We start from the raw sequence: 17906 nt of genomic DNA, 5'->3' as shown, positions 1-17906 counted from the left end.
GGTAACCCCTTTGGTACTCCGGTATGTACCCGATATACTCCAGAACCCTTCTGGTGTCTGAATACTACCTTCCAATATATCAATCTATACCTCTCGACCATTTCGAGACTCCTCGTCATGTCCATTATCTCATCCGAGACTCCGAACAAACTTTGGTCACCAAAACACATAATCATAATACAGATCGTCATCGAACATTAAGCGTGCGGACCCTATGGGTTCGAGAACTATGTAGACATGACCGAGATACATCTTCGATCAATAACCAATAGCAGAACCTGGATGCTCATATTGGTTCCTACATATTCTACGAATATCTTTATCAGTCAAACTGCAATAACATCATACGTTATTTCCTTTGTTATCAATATGTTACTTGCCCGAGAATCGATCGTCGGTATCATCATACCTAGTTCAATCTCGTTACCGGCAAGTCTCTTTACTCGTCCCGTAATGCATCATCCCTTAACTAACTCATTATTCAAATTGCTTGCAAGGCTTATAGTGACGTGCATTACCGAGATGGCCTAGAGATACCTCTCCGATACTCGGAGTGACAAATCCTAATCTTGATCTACGCCAAACTAACAAACACCTTCGGAGACACCTGTAGAGCATCTTTATAATCACCCAGTTACATTGTGATGTTTGATAGAACACAAGGTGTTCTTCCGGCATTCGGGAGTTGCATAATCTCATAGTCAGAGGGCACTTTACTTTTTTTGTGGCAAGAAATATTAGATCAAACAGTTTCGGACAAACCAAAGATTGGAAGGGGCTAGTATTGTTGCGAGAGGCCATGAGGGCACTTTACTGTTTTGGTGGTAAGAAATTTTAGATCTGACAAAATGTCCGATCCTTTTTTCAGTTGAGTAAAATGACTGTCGGGATGCAATATTGTTAGCCATAGAGAAGGGTTTTCAAAACATGGCAATTGAAACAGCCTGTAAAATGGTGAAGCATGCTTGGGACTCTTGATAAAGATGGGAGGTCTGTTAGCTTTCAACTGCCCCAAGGTGAGATCTCCTCGCCCATCTTTAGGGTATTAGACCATCTCTAGCCGATCTCTTAATACCGGTTAGAGGAGTAAAACTTCGCATTTGAGGGCTAAACCAGACCAAGCCAATCCTTTATCCGCTTTAGAGGAGTATAGGATCTTTACTCCGCACGTCGGCGATACGTCTCCAATGTATCTATAATTTATGAAGTATTCATGCCATGTTTACAATAATTCTATATGGTTTTGGTATGATTTGCATGGAACTAACACGGACTAACGCTGTTTTCAGCAGAACTACCATGGTGTTATCTTTTGTGCAGAAATGAAAGTTCTCCAAATGAGCCGAAACTTTTTGACGATTTTTTGGAACAAAACAGACCCCCAAAGCTTCGTGGAAGGGCCAGAAGGTGAAGGAGTAGGGCACAAGACACCGGGGCGCGCCTGGGACCTTACCCGTGCCCCGGTGGTTTGTGCTCACCTCGAGGCCCATCTTCGCGTGAAACCGATGCTAAAAAATCCTATAAATAGAAAAACCATCAGAAATAACCCTAGATTAGAAGTTCCGCCGCTGCAAGGCTCTGTAGCCACCGAAAACCAATCTAGACCCCGTTCCAGAACCCTGCCGGAGGGGAGAATCATCTCCGGTGGCCATCTTCATCATCCTGGTGGCCACCATGATGAGGAGGGAGTAGCCCACCCTTGGGGCTGAGGGTTTGTACCAGTAGCTTTGTGTGTAATCTCTCTCTCTCTCTCTCATGTTCTTGATATGTCACGATCTTGATGTATCGTAGGCTTTGTTAATATAGTCGGATCATATCGTGTTTTCCCCTCTCTATCTTGTTGTGATGAATTGAGTTTTTCCCTTCGAGATTTCATTGTTATTGGATTGAATACTTTTATGGATTTAAGAGCACTTGAGATATGTCTTGCATATGAATACTCGTGGTGACAATGGGGTATCATATTGATTCATTTGATATGTGTTTTGGCACTCAACTCACGGATTCCCGAGGTGACATTGGGGTAATCTATGCGTAGGGGTTGATGCACGTTCTCATCTTTTGTTTCTCCGGTAGAAATCTTGAGGCACTCTTTGAGGTTCTTTGTGTTGGATTAAGTATGATGAATCTGAAATTATTTGGTGTTATTTTAGTATGAACTCTTGGATAGATTGATCAGAAAGAATAGCTTCGAGGTGGTTCCGTACCCTACAAACGATTTCTTCTTATGTTCTCCGCTAGATAGGAACTTTGGAGTGATTCTTCATCGCGCTTTGAGGGGTGGTTATATGATCCAATTATATTAGCACTGTTGAGAGATTGCACTAGCGAAAGTATGGACCCTAGGCCTCACTTTCAAGCATTGCAATACCGTTTTGTGCCCATTTACTATTTGCTACCTTGTTGTTTTTATTTATTCAGATTATAAAAATATATTTCTACCATCAATATTACACTTTTATCACCATCTCTTCGCCGAACTAGTGCACCAATACAAATTACCATTGTATTTGGTGTGTTGGGGATACAAGAGACTTTTTATTATTTGGTTGCAAGGTTGTTTGAGAGAGACCATCTTCATCCTACACCTCCCACTGATTGATAAACCTTAGGTCATCCACTTGAGGGAAAATTGCTATTGTCCTACAAAACTCTGTGCTTGGAGGCCCAACACGTGTCTACAAGAATAAAGTTGCGCAGTAGACATCAAGCTCTTTTCTGGCGCTGTAGCCGGGGAGGTTAGGTAAGCGGCACTCACATCCTGTCAATGAAGCTCTTTTCTGGCGCCATTGCCGGGGAGGTGAGTGCATGAAGGTATATCTTTAGATCTTGCAATTGAATCTTTTAGTTTTTGGTTTTATCACTACTTTGGTTTACAAAAAGAAAACTACAAAAAATGGAATTGAGGTTGCATCATATTATTGATCATCTTTATAATATCTTTCTTGAAAATGATGGTTCGGAAAATTGTGCTCAATTGTTATAAGAAGAAGTCAATAAAATGTTTGGCACAAAATATTTGAATGATGAGCATGATTGCAATGTTGTTGGTATGAACTCTTTGAATATCCATGATGCTAACGATATGCAAAGCCATAAGCTTGGGGATGTTATGTTTGATGAAGATGATATTTTTAGTCCCCCAAGATTTGATGTGCAAATTTGTTATAATGTTTGCATGCCTCCTATTTATGATGATTATAATGATGAAAGTGGATTTGGAGAGGTCATGACTTTATTTAGTGATGAATCCACCATTTTGGATGAGGCTTCAATTGACTATGATAACAAAGTTGCTATCTATGATGATTATGGTGATGACATGTATGCTATAAATAATAATGATAACCATGACACTTTTCATCATGATTTTAATTTTCAATCACATGATAGTTATTTTGTTGAGTTTGCTCCCACTATTATTCATGAGAACAAATTTACTTATGTGGAGAGTAATAAATTTTCTATGCTAGTAGATCATGAAAATAATGATTTGTGTGATGGTTATATTGTTGAATTCGTTCATGATGCTACTAAAAATCATTATGAGAGAGGAACATATGATTCTACATATTGCAATAATATGAAGTTTACTCTATGTGTTGAAAACTTTGAAGTTATGCTTGTTTTGCCTTCCTATGCTAGTTGATTCTTGTTCCCATAAGTTCTTTGCTCACAAAATCCCTATGCATAGGAAGTATGTTAGGCTTAAATGTGTTTGTCATGTGATTCATGATGCTCCCGTTATGTTTCAATTCTTATCTTTTATGTGAGCATCATTGAAATCATCATGCCTAGCTAAAAGGCATTAAAGAAAGCGCTTGTTGGGAGACAACCCAACATTTACCCCTACTGTTTTTATGTGTTCACATGATTAGTCTATTGTAGTAATCGGGTTTTATAGCTTTTGTTTCAATAAAGTGCCAAGTAAAACCTTTGGGATGGTCTATGGTGATAGTTGATTTGATCTTGCTAAAAAATAGAAACTTTTGCGCCCAGTAAAATAATTTTACTTTTTTACAAAAGAGCGATAAAATCCTGATTATTTTTTCACAAGATTTATATATGAATTGCCCGAGTATTCCTATTTTTCAATTTTTTTGGAGTACCAGAATTATGGTTGGAGTACAGATTACTACGGACTGTTCAATTTTTAACAGATTCTGTTTTCAATGCATAGTTTGCTTGTTTTCTAGTTTCCATGGCTTATATTGCTCAATATAAATTATGGAAATGATATGCTACAGTAGGTATTGTGTGAGAGCAATCATTGATCTTGTCTTTGACGGTACCAAAAGTGAAATGGTTTGCTCTTTATCATACTAACCTATCTCACAAAGTTCCGTTAAGTTTTGTGTGATTGAAGTTTTAAAGTTTTGGGTGAGATGTCGATATGAGGAGAATAAAGAGTGACAAGACCCTAATCTTGGGGATTCCCAAGGCACCCCAAGGTAATATTCAAGGAAGATCCAAGCAACTAAGCTTGGGGATGCCCTAGAAGGCATCCCCTCTTTCGTCTCCATCATTATCGGTAACCTCACTTGGAGCTATGGTTTCATTCATTGCATGATATGTGTTTTGCTTGGAGCATCAATTTTTGTTAGGATTTTATTTCTGTTATTTATAATAATTTTTTGCCTGTTTTATTTCAATAAAAGTGGCAATGATAGCCTTTGCCATGCTTATTTTGCAAGTATACATGTTGCTGTTTGAAAACAGAAAGTTTACCGCTGTTGCAAAAATTCCCTAGAAAAGTCAGAATGTGATAAAATGTTGAAACATTTTGCAAAATAAGCTCTGATAAATTTTCTATAGTGTGGTAAATTTTCATAATCTTTGGAGTTTAAGAAGTATTGATACTCTTGCATTCTTTACAAGTTGTACTGTTTTGGCAGATTGCTGCTATGTTGGCATTGTTAGAATATGTTTGCTTGTTTAATGATTCTATTTGAGGACAGGAGTATCAAATATGTAGAGGCATTTAGTATGCAATGTTGAACAATAATTTTAGTGATTTGCTATAGTAGAGAATGATAAGGTTTTTGCATTGGTTTATACTAACTTATCTCACGAGTTCTTGTTGAGTTTTGTGTGGATGAAGTTTTTGAGATTTAGGAAAACCGTGATATGAGAGGAATTAAGGAGACACAAAAGCTCAAGCTTGGGGATGCCCAAGGCACCCCAAGATAATATTTCAATAAGTCGCAAGCATCTAAGCTTGGGGATGCCCCGGTAGGCATCCCACCTTTCTTCTTCAACAATTATCGGTTAGTATCGGTTGATCCTAAGTTTTTGCTTCTTAACATGAGTTGTAATATGCTTGGAGTGTCATTTTGTTTTATTTTTTCTTGCTGTTTTAATAAAATCCTTACATCTGAAAGTTTTTTTAATAAGAGAGAGTCCTCAAATAGCTACCTATTTACTTAACTACTCCCTTGATCTTCACTTATATCTTTTTTGGAGTAGCTCGTCATTTACTCTTGTGCTTCACTTATATCCTATGAGTAAATCGTTGAATGAATTGAATATCATGAAGTTGAAGTTATATCATGCCTAGTGATAGCTTCACATTGGGTTTAGAAAGTGAATCTTTTGAGGCTCGACAATCACCATATTGGTCATACACGTAATTCACGAATAATTAGTATAAGGAAGAGAACTTTCACATGCAAATACACTATCATGGAATTTTTTTGTGATTGCGAGCCCCCATCAAAATATTATATGCCAAAATTGTTGATGTTGGACAAGGAAGACAGCGTAATGGTTTATGTTTGTTCATATTCAAATAGAAGTTATATTGTCATAGATCCTTCAACATGTGGTGCTTGCCCCCCATCCTTGCTAGCCAAAAATTCTGCACCAAGTAAAGATACTACTTGTGCATCCAAAAACCCTTAAACCCAAATCTTATCTTCAAGAGTCCACCATACCTACCTAAGGATTGAGCAAGATCCTTCAAGTAAGTTGTCATCGGTGCAATAAGGCAATAAAAATTGCTTCTAAAAGTGTGAGATCATTTAGTGTAAGAGAAAATTAAGTGTTGTACGAACTTGTGATGGTGAAGAATAAAAGTGACAGACTGCATAATAAAGGTTGCCATCACAAGGGGCAGTACAACATGACGTTCTTTTGCACTAAGGGGTTGAGCATACAAACAATTAAGCGCATGGCAACCTCTGCTTCCCTCTGCGAAGGGCCTATCTTTTACTTTTATGTATTTACTTTTAGGCAAAGAGTCAAAGTTCTTCTCTCTACTCCTTTTTATTTTTCACTTTTGGCAAGCATCATGTGGTGAGGAAAGATCTAGGCACATATATCCAGTTGGATATGGGTAGCATGAGTTATTATTGTTGACATCACCCTTGAGGTGAATACGTTGGGAGGCGAAATTATAAGCCCCTATCTTTCTATGTGTCTGGTAGAAACGTTTTGCTCACATGTATGCGGTGAGTGTTAGCAATCATAGAAGACTATATGATGGTTGAGCATGTGGATACTTAAACTCTGTTGAATAAGTTGAATTACAATTTCTTGGTGACTGAGAACATATGTTGTTGAGTTTCAAGAGAATTCATCGTTTGAACCTTAACATGTGAATTGGTTGTTACTTTAACATGAAAAGTTTTATGAGAAAGAATTGCTGTTATGATGCTAGGAAAAGTTATTTAAATTATCATTGATCAAACTTATGCAGTTTGCTAGCATTCACACTTCATAAATTATTTCTTTTATCATTTACCTACTCGAGGACGAGCAGGGATTAAGCTTGGGGATGCTGATACGTATCCAACGTATCTATAATTTATGAAGTATTCATGCCATGTTTATAATAATTTTATATGGTTTTGGTATGATTCGCATGGAACTAACCTGTACTGACGCTGTTTTCAGCAAAACTACCGCGGTGCTGTTTTTTGTGCAGAAATGAAAGTTCTCCAAATGAGCTGAAACTTTTTGATGATTTTTTGGAACAACAGAGACCCCCGAAGCTTCATGGAAGGAGCAGAAGGTGAAGGAGTAGGGAACAAGACACTGGGGCACGCCTGGGCCCTTATCCGTGCCCCAGTGGGTTGTGCTCACCTTGAGGCCCATCTTCACGTGAAACCGACGCCAAAAAATCCTATAAATAGAGAAACCATCATAAATAACCCTAGATCAGAAGTTTCGCCACCGCAAGGCTCTGTAGCCACCGAAAACCAATCTAGACCCCCTTCCGGCACCCTGTCGGAGGGGGAATAATCTCTGGTGGCCATCTTCATTACCCGGTGCGGCCACCACGATGAGGAGGGGGTAGTCCACCCTTGGGGCTGAGGGTTTGTACAAGTAGTTATGTGTTTAATCTCTCTCTCTCTCTCTCTCTCTCGTGTTCTTGAGATGTCACGATATTGATGTATCACGGGCTTTGTTAATATAGTCGGATCATATGGTGTTTTCCCCTCTCTATCTTGTTGTGATGAATTGAGTTTTTCCCTTTGAGATTTCATTGTTATCGGATTGAATACTTTTATGGATTTGAGAGCACTTGATATATGGCTTGCATATGAACACTCATGGTGACAATGGGGTATCATATTGATTCACTTGATATGTGTTTTGGCACTCAACTCGCGGATTCCCGAGGTGACATTGGGGTAATGTATGCATAGGGGTTGATGCACGTTCTCGTCTTTTGTTTATCTAGTAGAAATCTTGGGGCACTCTTTGAGGTTCTTTGTGTTGGATTGAGTATTATGAATCTGAAATTATTTGGTATTATTTTAGTACGAACTCTTGGATAGATCGATCGGAAAGAATAGCTTCGAGGTGGTTTCGTACCCTACAAATGATTTATTCTTATGTTCTCCGCTAGATAGGAACTTTGGAGTGATTCTTCATCGCACTTTGAGGGGTGGTTATATGATCCAATTATATTAGCACTGTTGAGAGATTGCACTAGCAAAAGTATGGACCCTAGGCCTCATTTAAAGCATTTCAATACCGTTTTTGTGCCCATTTACTATTTGATACCTTGCTGTTTTTATATATCCAGATTATAAAAATATATTCATACCATCAATATTACACTTTTATCACCATCTCTTCACCGAACTAGTGCACCTATACAATTATCATTGTATTTCGTGTGTTGGGGACACAAGAGACTTTTTATTATTTGGTTGCAGGGTTGTTTGAGAGGGACCATCTTCATCCTACACCTCTCACGGATTGATAAACCTTAGTCATCCACTTGAGGCAAAATTGTTACTGTCCTACAAAACTCTACGCTTGGAGGCCCAACACGTGTCTACAAGAATAAAGTTGCACTACAAAAAAAATACACTTCCGTGATGATATGTGTTTGTCACAGTAGGTCACGTTTTCTGTCATGCATGTACATCCATGAAAAACTTATGACAGAATCAAGATAGTCATACTTGTCCTGTTGTAGAAGTGTTCCATGACATTACCAAAATTATCATCACAGAAGTGTCCACTTCCATGATGATAAATCGCGCATCATGGAAGTGCTTTCGTCAAGGGTGACCGACACGTGGCATCCACCGTAACGGGACGCTATTAAGCTATCGGGTCCGGTTTTGGATCCGATAACCCGCTAACAGCCCGGACCAATGGGAATTTTCCACGTGTAAAATTCTCATTGGCCGGAGGAAACACATGTCGGCTCAATGTTCGGACAGATGTCATCCACTCATTGAACATGAGGAGTCTATGATACGTCGACACGTGGCACGGCCCAACAGAGGCCCATTCCGGTGAAAAGGACGGCTCGTTTGACTTGGTCAAAAGGTAACGGGCCGGCCCACGGAAAGCCTGTTAATGACATGTTCGTATATAGCCCATTTACGGCCCGCTTACTACCGACCCGTTACGTCCTATCGGAATTAAGCCGAGTAACTTCATCTGGGCCGTCAAATATGATTCTGGCCCATGTATGGCCCATGATGTCTTTCGGCCCATATGAGGCCCTTTGTAACTCTCGACCCATTAAAGGCCTGAGATGAAACTGGCCCATAATGAACAGTGTATCGCTTTATACCCATTAATGGCCCATTATTCCGTTGGCCGTTTCCAGCCCGTGTTAACTTTCGGCCTTCTAAGGGCCCATTTATTTTTGCACTCATTTCTAGAATTCGGTTAGATATGGTCCGTTACTGGCCTGTTCCATTTGTGGGCCAATTACAACCCGTGGTTACATTCGGCCCATTAACCCGTTGGGCTATTTTCATAGCGTTATCAAATACGGCCTATTAATGGCCCATCATGGTCCACGAATAGTACGGCCCATGTCTGGCGAAATGATGATACTCCCTGTAGAAGGCCCGTGGATCCTACGGCCCGTAGAAGACCAATGGATCCTACGGCCCGTAGAAGGCCCATGGATCATACGGCCCGTAGAAAGTCCATGGATCCTACGGCCCATAAAAGGCCCATGGATCCTATGGCCCGTAGAAAGTCCATGGATCCTACGGCCCGTAGAAGACCAATGGATCCTACGGCCCGTAGAAGACCAATGGATCCTACGGCCCGTAGAAGACCAATGGATCCTACGGCCCGTAGAAGGCCCATGGATCATATGGCCCATAGAAAGTCCATCCTACGGCCCGTAGAAGGCCCACGGATCCTATGGCCCACAGGAGGCCCATGGTTACAACAGTCCATGTGTTGCCATGATTATTGTGGCCTAGTTACTAATACGTCTCCAACGTATCTATAATTTTTTATTGCTCCATGCTATTATATTATCTATTTTGGATGTTAATGGGCTTATGTTTACACTTTTATATTATTTTTGGGACTAACCTATTAACCGGAGGCCCAACCCAAATTGCTATTTTTTTGCCTATTTTAGAGTTTCACCGAAAAGGAATATCAGACGGAGTCCAAACAGAATGAAACCTTTGGGAGTGTTACTTTTGGAACAAACATGATCCAGGAGACTTGAGTGGACGTCAAGAAACAATTGAGGAGGCTACAAGGCAGGGGGCGCGCCCTCCACCCTCGTGGGCCCCTCGTTGCTCCACCGACCTACTTCTTCCTCCTATATATATATCCATATACCCCACAAACATCCAGGAGCACCACGAAACCCTATTTCCACTGCCGCAACCTTCTGTACCCAAGAGATCCCATCTTGGGGCCTTCTCTGGAGCTCCGCCGGAGGGGGCATTGATCACAGAGGGCCTCTACATCAACTCCATGGCCCTCTGATGATATGTGAGTAGTTTACTTCAGACCTTCGGGTCCATAGCTAGTAGCTAGATGGCTTATTCTCTCTCTTTGGATCTCAATACAAAGTTCTCCTCGATTCTCTTGGAGATCTATTCGATGTAACTCTTCTTTTTGCGATGTGTTTGTCGAGATCCGATGAATTGTGGGTTTATGATCCAGATTATCTATGAACAATATTTGAATCTTCTTTGAATTCTTTTATGTATGATTGGTTTATCTTTGCAAGTCTCTTTGAATTATCAGTTTGGTTTGGCCTAATAGATTGATCTTTCTTGCAATGGGACAATTGCTTAGCTTTGGGTTCAATCTTGCGGTGCTTGATGAAGCTATGTACCTAGGGTAGGGTCATAGGCCTGACCTAGACACCCTCCCCTAGGACATCACCCTAAAACTAGAAGCATTCGAGGGATAGCATCATCCACTCGACCATGAAGCATTCCACTCGAAAGACTCGAAGTCACTCGACCGCGACAACTATCACTCGACAGACAGAAGATCTAAAGTCACTCTGCACGGCAACGGTCGGACGTTTACTTCATAGACTTAATGGGCATTTATGTCACTTTATTACTAGCGTTACCAGTAACGCCCCCTCTTGATGTACCTTAAACCCCTTGTAACATGGGCTGGCTGGGGTCTGGGCGCACTCTATATAAGCCACCCCCTCCACTGGCACAAGGGTTGGACCCCCTATAACACACACACACACACATACACACATAATCCAGTCGACCGCCTTCGGGCACCGAGACGTAGGGCTATTACTTCCTCCACGACGGGCCTGAACTCGTAAAACTCGTGTGTACAACTTCGCCATAGCTAGGATCTTGCCTCCTCATACCTACCCCCCATTCTACTGTTAGTCTTAGATCCACGACAGTTGGCGCCCACCTTGGGGCAGGTATCTTAGCAACTTTTTGGTGGAGTTACGATCTTTTCCGATTCTTATGATCATGGTTTCCACCGGCGGACTGGCTGAGGGCCGCGAGATCCGTCTCGGCGCGCTCATTTTCGTAGCCGACGACTCCGCTTGGCTTCAAGAAGCTCCACTCGATGTTGAGGCACTCCCCGTCCACGGGGCGAGGCACTTTCGCGCGTGCTTCCACGGCGTCCTTCTCCGGCAGCCGTCGACCCAGTATCGGTCGGCTCCTATGGTGCCCTCGCCCCCCGTTGTTCGCCGGCGCAAGCGTTCCGGTCGGTCGTGGCTCTAGCGGTGGGTGAGACACGCGGTGGCCCGTCAGTCGGCCACCCCATAAGTTGCGGCAATCGAGCCGACAAAACTCTCTACGGCCTGTTCGACTGGCTCCATCGAGACCACATCCGAGTGCAACAGTAGCGATCCCGCGGCGGAAGTCTTGATGGTCAATGGACCACGCAGTCCTCCTGGCTTCCCCTGCGATGATGGTGGTGATGGCGGCGGCGACCCGTCGCGCATTCACGAGGAGTACTGCCCCGAGCCCCTTTCTTTGCAGCAGAGGCAAGAGCTTCACTGCCGCAATATGGATGCGCTTCACACTCCTATCGTTGGAGAAACCCCCGAGGCCCGGGCCTTGGAGGAGGCGCGCCTGGCCAACTTGGCTGAGCGCACTTGACTGGAGAACCTGCAGCATGCACTCGACGTGCATGCTCAACAGAGGATTCCTGAGTCCAGTTGACGGCAACTTTTTCCACCTCAAACTCAGGTATACCGCACTCCGATTCAAAATCTCATAGTTGCAGCCCGAATAGCAGAGTCAATTCAGCCTTCCCAGTCGGAAGCTGGCAGAGGTTTGATGCAGATCCGGGCCTTGCTCTGAGCAGCCGAAGAGCAGAACACAGCAGTGTCTCAGTCACGGAATAGGATTCATAGCAGGTCTGTGATTGCAGATACAGTTCAGTCAGCCCACAGCCCAAGATCGCCCCCGCGGCATGAGGGACGTGGGCACATGCAAGATCAGTACAGAAACCACGAGCAATATGATCACCGACTCAACCACAATGTCGAGTGCCCACGCCTCCTCTGAGGAGTGGGTCATATGTGCCTCGGCGGCATGATGACAGACGCCCTCACAGCGGCGAGCGAAGAATACCAGTCGACCCAAGGGAGCCAGGCTTTGATGCGAGATCTATTCTTGTTCAAGGTCTGGTTGACAGGAACAGAGCACACAGAGAAGGCCATGACAGAGATTATCCGACTGGCTGCAGAGTGCATGTTTCAGGTCCTGAGTGTTTCAGCAGAGCCATCAGGGCCGCAATGATTCCTCCCAACTTCAGGTTGGCGACTGGAGTCAACAAGTTTACTGGCGAGTCTAAGCCTGACACTTGGCTTGAAGACTACTGAGTGGTTGTACAAATTGGTGGTGGCAATGATGAAGTTGCCATGAAGCACCTTCCTCTGATGTTGGAAGGCTTGGCTAGAGCATGGTTGAACCAGTTAGCACCCAACAGTATATTCAGTTGGGAGGAACTCGCTCGAGTGTTTGTTAGGACTTTTTGAAGGTACTTGCAAACTACCAGCGGGGTTGACAGAATTGCAACATTGTGTGCAAAACCGAATGAAACCCTGAGAGACTATATCCAGAGATGGATCATGTTGCACCATACAGTGGAGAATGTGTCAGATCACCAAGCAGTTTGTGCCTTCAAAGAAGGCGTTAAGTATCGAGAGTTGAATCTAAAATTCGGTCGGACAGGGGATATGTCCCTGACTCGGATGATGGAGATTGCCACCAAATACACTAACGGCAAAGAAGAAGACCGACTCTGGAGTGGCATGCACAAAATAGTCGCCCAGGAAACCGGAGGAGGGAATTCCAGTCGGAAACAGAAGCGCAAGGCCGAGCCAGTTGCTCCTGGTGAAGCCTTAGTCATGGCTCAAGTAAAGTTCAAGGGAAAGCCCAAAGGGCCCTGGACCCCCAAGAAAGTGAAAGATCAAGCCGAAAATGATGTGTTGGATTTACCATGCCACATTTAGACCAAGAAAGATGAAGAGGGTAATCTGATTTATCCTAAACACACCACTCGACAGTGTCGACTCCTGATCTAGCAGTTCCGAGAGAAACAACCCAATGAGAAGGAAAAGGAGTCAGACAAGGGTGAGGATAAGGAAGAGGATGATGATGGTTTTCCAAACGTCAACTCCACTCCGATGATTTTTGCTGATGTTGAGAGCAAAAGTCGATTGAAAGTTATCAACAGAGAAGTGAACATGGTTGTTCCGACAACACCAAGCTATTTGAAGTGGTCCCAGACTGCCATCACATTCGACCAGTCTGACCATCCAGCACGTATAGCCACCCCTAGAGGCAAGCGTTGGTGCCGACCCAGTTGTTGAGGGCACTCGACTGACTAAAGTGCTGATGGATGGTGGTAGCGGCCTGCATATCCTTTATGCTGAAACCTTGAAGGGAATGGGCATTCCGATGTCCAAGCTTAGTGAAAGTAATATGAGTTTTCATGGCGTTATACCTGGCAAGAAGGCTGAATCACTCGGCCAGATCGCCCTTGATGTGGTTTTTGGTGATTCCAAGAATTACCGCAAGGAAAAGTTGACATTTGAAGTAGTGGATTTCCAGAGTGCTTACCATGCTATTCTGGGTAGGTCTGCCTATGCGCGTTTCATGGCTCGACCATGTTACGTGTACCTCAAATTGAAAATGCCTAGTCCCAGAGGAGTGATCACTATCACTGGCAATCGGCAGAAGGCAGAAGAGTGCTTCCAGAAGGGCTCAAAAATTGCCGATGCACAAATGGTAGCAGTCGAAATGCAAGAATACCGAAAAAGTGCAGATCCGAGTGATTTTCTGCGCTCCAAGAAGCCTGCCACAGATTCTGCATTTCAGTCGTCCCGTGAAACCAAGCCGATTCATATTCACCCAACTGATCCTAATGCTGCTCCTACTCATATCTCAACATCACTCGACAGCAAATAGGAAGAAGCGCTCATCCAGTTCCTCCATGAGAACTGGGACATCTTTGCATGGAAACCTTCTGACATGCCGGGTGTACCCAGGGGACTAGCTGAGCATCATTTGTGAGTCGACCCGAAAGTAAAACCAGTCAAGGAACATCTTCGACGGCCCACCGTACAGAAGAGAAAAGCAATTGGTGAGGAAGTGGCTCGGCTCCTAGCAGCTGAGTTCATCCGAGAGATTTACCACTTCGAGTGGCTTGCCAATGTTGTCATGGTCCCCAAGAAGGACGACTCACTTCACATGTGCATTGACTTTAAGCATATCAATCGGGCCTACCCAAAAGATCATTTTCCTCTCCACCGCATCGACAGATCGTCGACTCGACTGTGGGGTGTGAGTGTTTGTCTTTTCTAGATGCCTATTCCGGGTACCATTAGATCCGACTGTATGGACCTGATGAGATAAAAACAGCTTTCATAACTCCATTCGGGTGTTTTTGTTATGTCACCATGCCATTCGGTCTCAAGAACACTGGGGCCACATTCATGAGGATGATTCAGAAGTGTCTGCTCACTCAAATCAGTCGGAATGTGGAAGCATACATGGATGACATTGTGGTCAAGTCGCGTAAAGGTTCTGACCTACTGGTTGACCTTGCTGAAACCTTTGCCAACCTGAGAAGGTATGATATCAAGCTTAATCCATCAAAGTGCACATTCGGAGTTCCTGGCGAAAAGTTACTCGGCTTCCTTGTTTCCGAATGAGGGATCGATGCGAACCCAGAGAAAGTTGGTGCCATACTCCGGATGAAGCGCCCTGTGCGTGTGCATGATGTCCAAAAGCTTACTGGTTGTTTGGCCGCCTTGAGTCAATTCATTTCTCGCCTCGGTGAAAAGGCATTGCCTCTTTACCGACTGATGAAGAAATCTGACAAGTTCGAGTGGACTCGTGAAGCTGATGCAACATTTGCAGAACTCAAAGCCCTGCTTTCCACCCAGCCGGTGCTCGCTGCCCCAATCAGCAAAGAGCCTTTACTGCTTTATATTGCAGCCACCGGACAAGTCGTCAGTATAGTACTCATGGTCGAGCGGGAAGAAGAAGGAAAAGCATATAAAGTTCAGCGCCCAATATACTATGTTTTTGAAGTTCTGACTCCATCCAAGCAAATATATCCACATTATCAGAAGCTTGTTTATGGGATTTACATGACCACGAAGAAGGTTGCACACCATTTCTCTGATCACTCCATTACAGTCGTTAGTGACGCACCATTGTTAGAAATTCTGAACAACAGAGATGCAACTGGTCGATTGGTAAAGTGGGCGATTGAACTCCTTCCCTTGGATATCAAGTTTGAGGCAAAGAAAGCTATCAAGTCCCAGGCAATAGCAGATTTCCTCGCCGAGTGGGTCGAACAGCAACTACTGACTCAGATTCACTCGGAACATTGGACTATGTTCTTCGATGGATCTAAGATGCTGAATGGTTCTGGTGCTGGAGTAGTATTGGTATCCCCCCGAGGTGACAAGCTCAGCTATGTTCTCCAGAGTCATTTTGATTCCTCCAACAATGAAGCTAAATATGAGGCACTTTTGTACGGGTTGCGTATGGCCATTTCACTCGGCGTCCGTCGCCTCATGGTCTATGGCAACTCGGATTTAATGGTTAATCAAGTAATGAAGGAGTGGGACATCAGAAGCCCGGCTATGACTGCTATTGTAATGCAGTGAGAAAGTTAGAGAAGAAGTTTGAGGGTTTAGAGCTCCATCACATACCCCGACTGAAAAATCAAGCGGTTGATGATTTGGCAAAGATAGGTTCCAAGAGGGAAGCCATTCCCAGCAATGTGTTATTGGAACATATTCATACACCTTCAGTTCAGGAAGATCCTTTCACTGAAGAGCCCCCACAACCAAATAGTGCCACTGATCCGACTGAAGTTGAAGTCCCAACTGTGGTCGACTTGATCATGGAGGTTTTGGTCATCACTCCTGACTGGACAGTGCCGTACATTGCGTACATTCTTAGGAAGGAACTCCTAGAAGATGAAGAAGAGGCTCGGCAGATTGTCCGTCGATCCAAAGCCTTTACGGTGATAAGAGGACAACTGTTCAGAGAAAGTGTAACTGGAGTCAACCAGAAATGCATAACACCAGAAGAAGGTCGAATGATCCTCAACGACATCCACTCGGGGACCTGTGGTCACCATGCGTCCTCTCGGACCATTGTGGCCAAAGCATACCGAGCAGGGTTTTATTGGCCGCGAGAAAATGAGATGGCGAAAGAAATAGTTGACAAATGTGAAGGTTGCCAGTTTTACTCGAACATGTCTCACAAACCTGCATCAGCCCTAAATACCATTCCACTCGTCTAGCCCTTTGCTGTTTGGGGGTTGGACATGGTCGGACCTCTGAGGACTAGCAGGAGCAGCTTCACATGTGCTCGTGGCAGTCGACAAGTTCACCAAATGGATTGAAGCCAAGCCTATCAAAAATCTTGAAGCCAGTACTACTGTTAGCTTCATCAGAGAATTAACATTCAGATATGGTGTTCCGCACATCATCATCACCGACAATGGATCTAACTTCGATTCTGATGAGTACCGAGCTTTCTGTGCTTCCCAAGGCACTCGAGCTGACTATGCTTCCGTCGCCCATCCCCTGTCGAATGGACAAGCAGAAAGAGCACATGGATTGATTTTCAAAGGACTGAAACCCTGATTGATGCGTGATCTCAAGCATGCAGCAGGCGCCTTGGTCGATGAACTTCCATCAGTGCTTTGGGGATTGAGGACAACTCCAAATCGGTCGACTGGCCGAACTCCATTCTTCTTGGTCTATGGAGCTGAAGCTGTTCTACCGAGTGACTTGCTTCACAATGCACCTCGAGTAAAGCTTTTTTCCGAAGACGAAGCGGAACAGGCTCGGCAAGATGCAGTCGATCTCCTGGAAGAGGAAAGAGAGATGGCCCTGATTCGGTCGACCATTTGTCAGCAAGACATACGTTGATTCCACGCCAGAAACGTGTGGGGTTGAGTATTTCAAGAGGGAGACTTGGTTCTTCGAGTGGATCAGCAGAAACCTCACAAGCTCGCTCCTGCTTGGGAAGGCCCCTTCATTGTCACCAGATTACTCCACAACGGAGCGTACCAACTTTACAATGTCGAGCACAAGAAAGACGAGCCACGCGCTTGGAATGCGGAGCTGCTCCGCCCCTTTTACACTTAAAAGCACTCAGACTGTTGAGATGTAATAAGAAATACCCTCTAGTTTGATTATCAAAGACACAATTTTACAGTCTCCTAAATGATTGTTGTTCCTTTTTTATATGTTCTCAATCCCCTAGTGGGTGCCTCAGATGTTAATCTGTTTCGCCTAAGTTTAAAAAATCCCGTCGAGTGATGAGCAAGTCTCTCACTCAGAGGCTTAGCTGCGAATCCATTTCGCCTAAGTTTGAAAAATCCTGTCGAGTGATGAGCAAGCCTCTCACTCGGAGGCTTAGCTGCGAATCCGTTTTGCCTAAGTTTGAAAAATCCTACCGAGTGGTGAGAAAGCCTCTCACTCGAGGGCTTAGCTGCAGTCCAGTACTCGCCTAAGTTTGAAAAATCCTACCGAGTGGTGAGCAAGCCTCTCACTCGGGGGCTTAGCTGCAGTCCAGTACTCGCCTAAGTTTGAAAAATCCTACCGAGTGCTGAGCAAGCCTCTCACTTGGGTGCTTAGCTACAGCCCAGTACTCGCCTAAGTTTGAAAAATCCTACCAAGTGGTGAGCAAGCCTCTCAC

This window comes from Triticum dicoccoides, chromosome 3A, assembly GCF_002162155.2.
Source record: "Triticum dicoccoides isolate Atlit2015 ecotype Zavitan chromosome 3A, WEW_v2.0, whole genome shotgun sequence".
In the NCBI taxonomy this organism is placed as follows: domain Eukaryota; kingdom Viridiplantae; phylum Streptophyta; class Magnoliopsida; order Poales; family Poaceae; genus Triticum; species Triticum dicoccoides.
The sequence above is the reverse complement of the archived record's forward strand: the minus strand, read 5'-3'. Positions refer to the sequence as shown.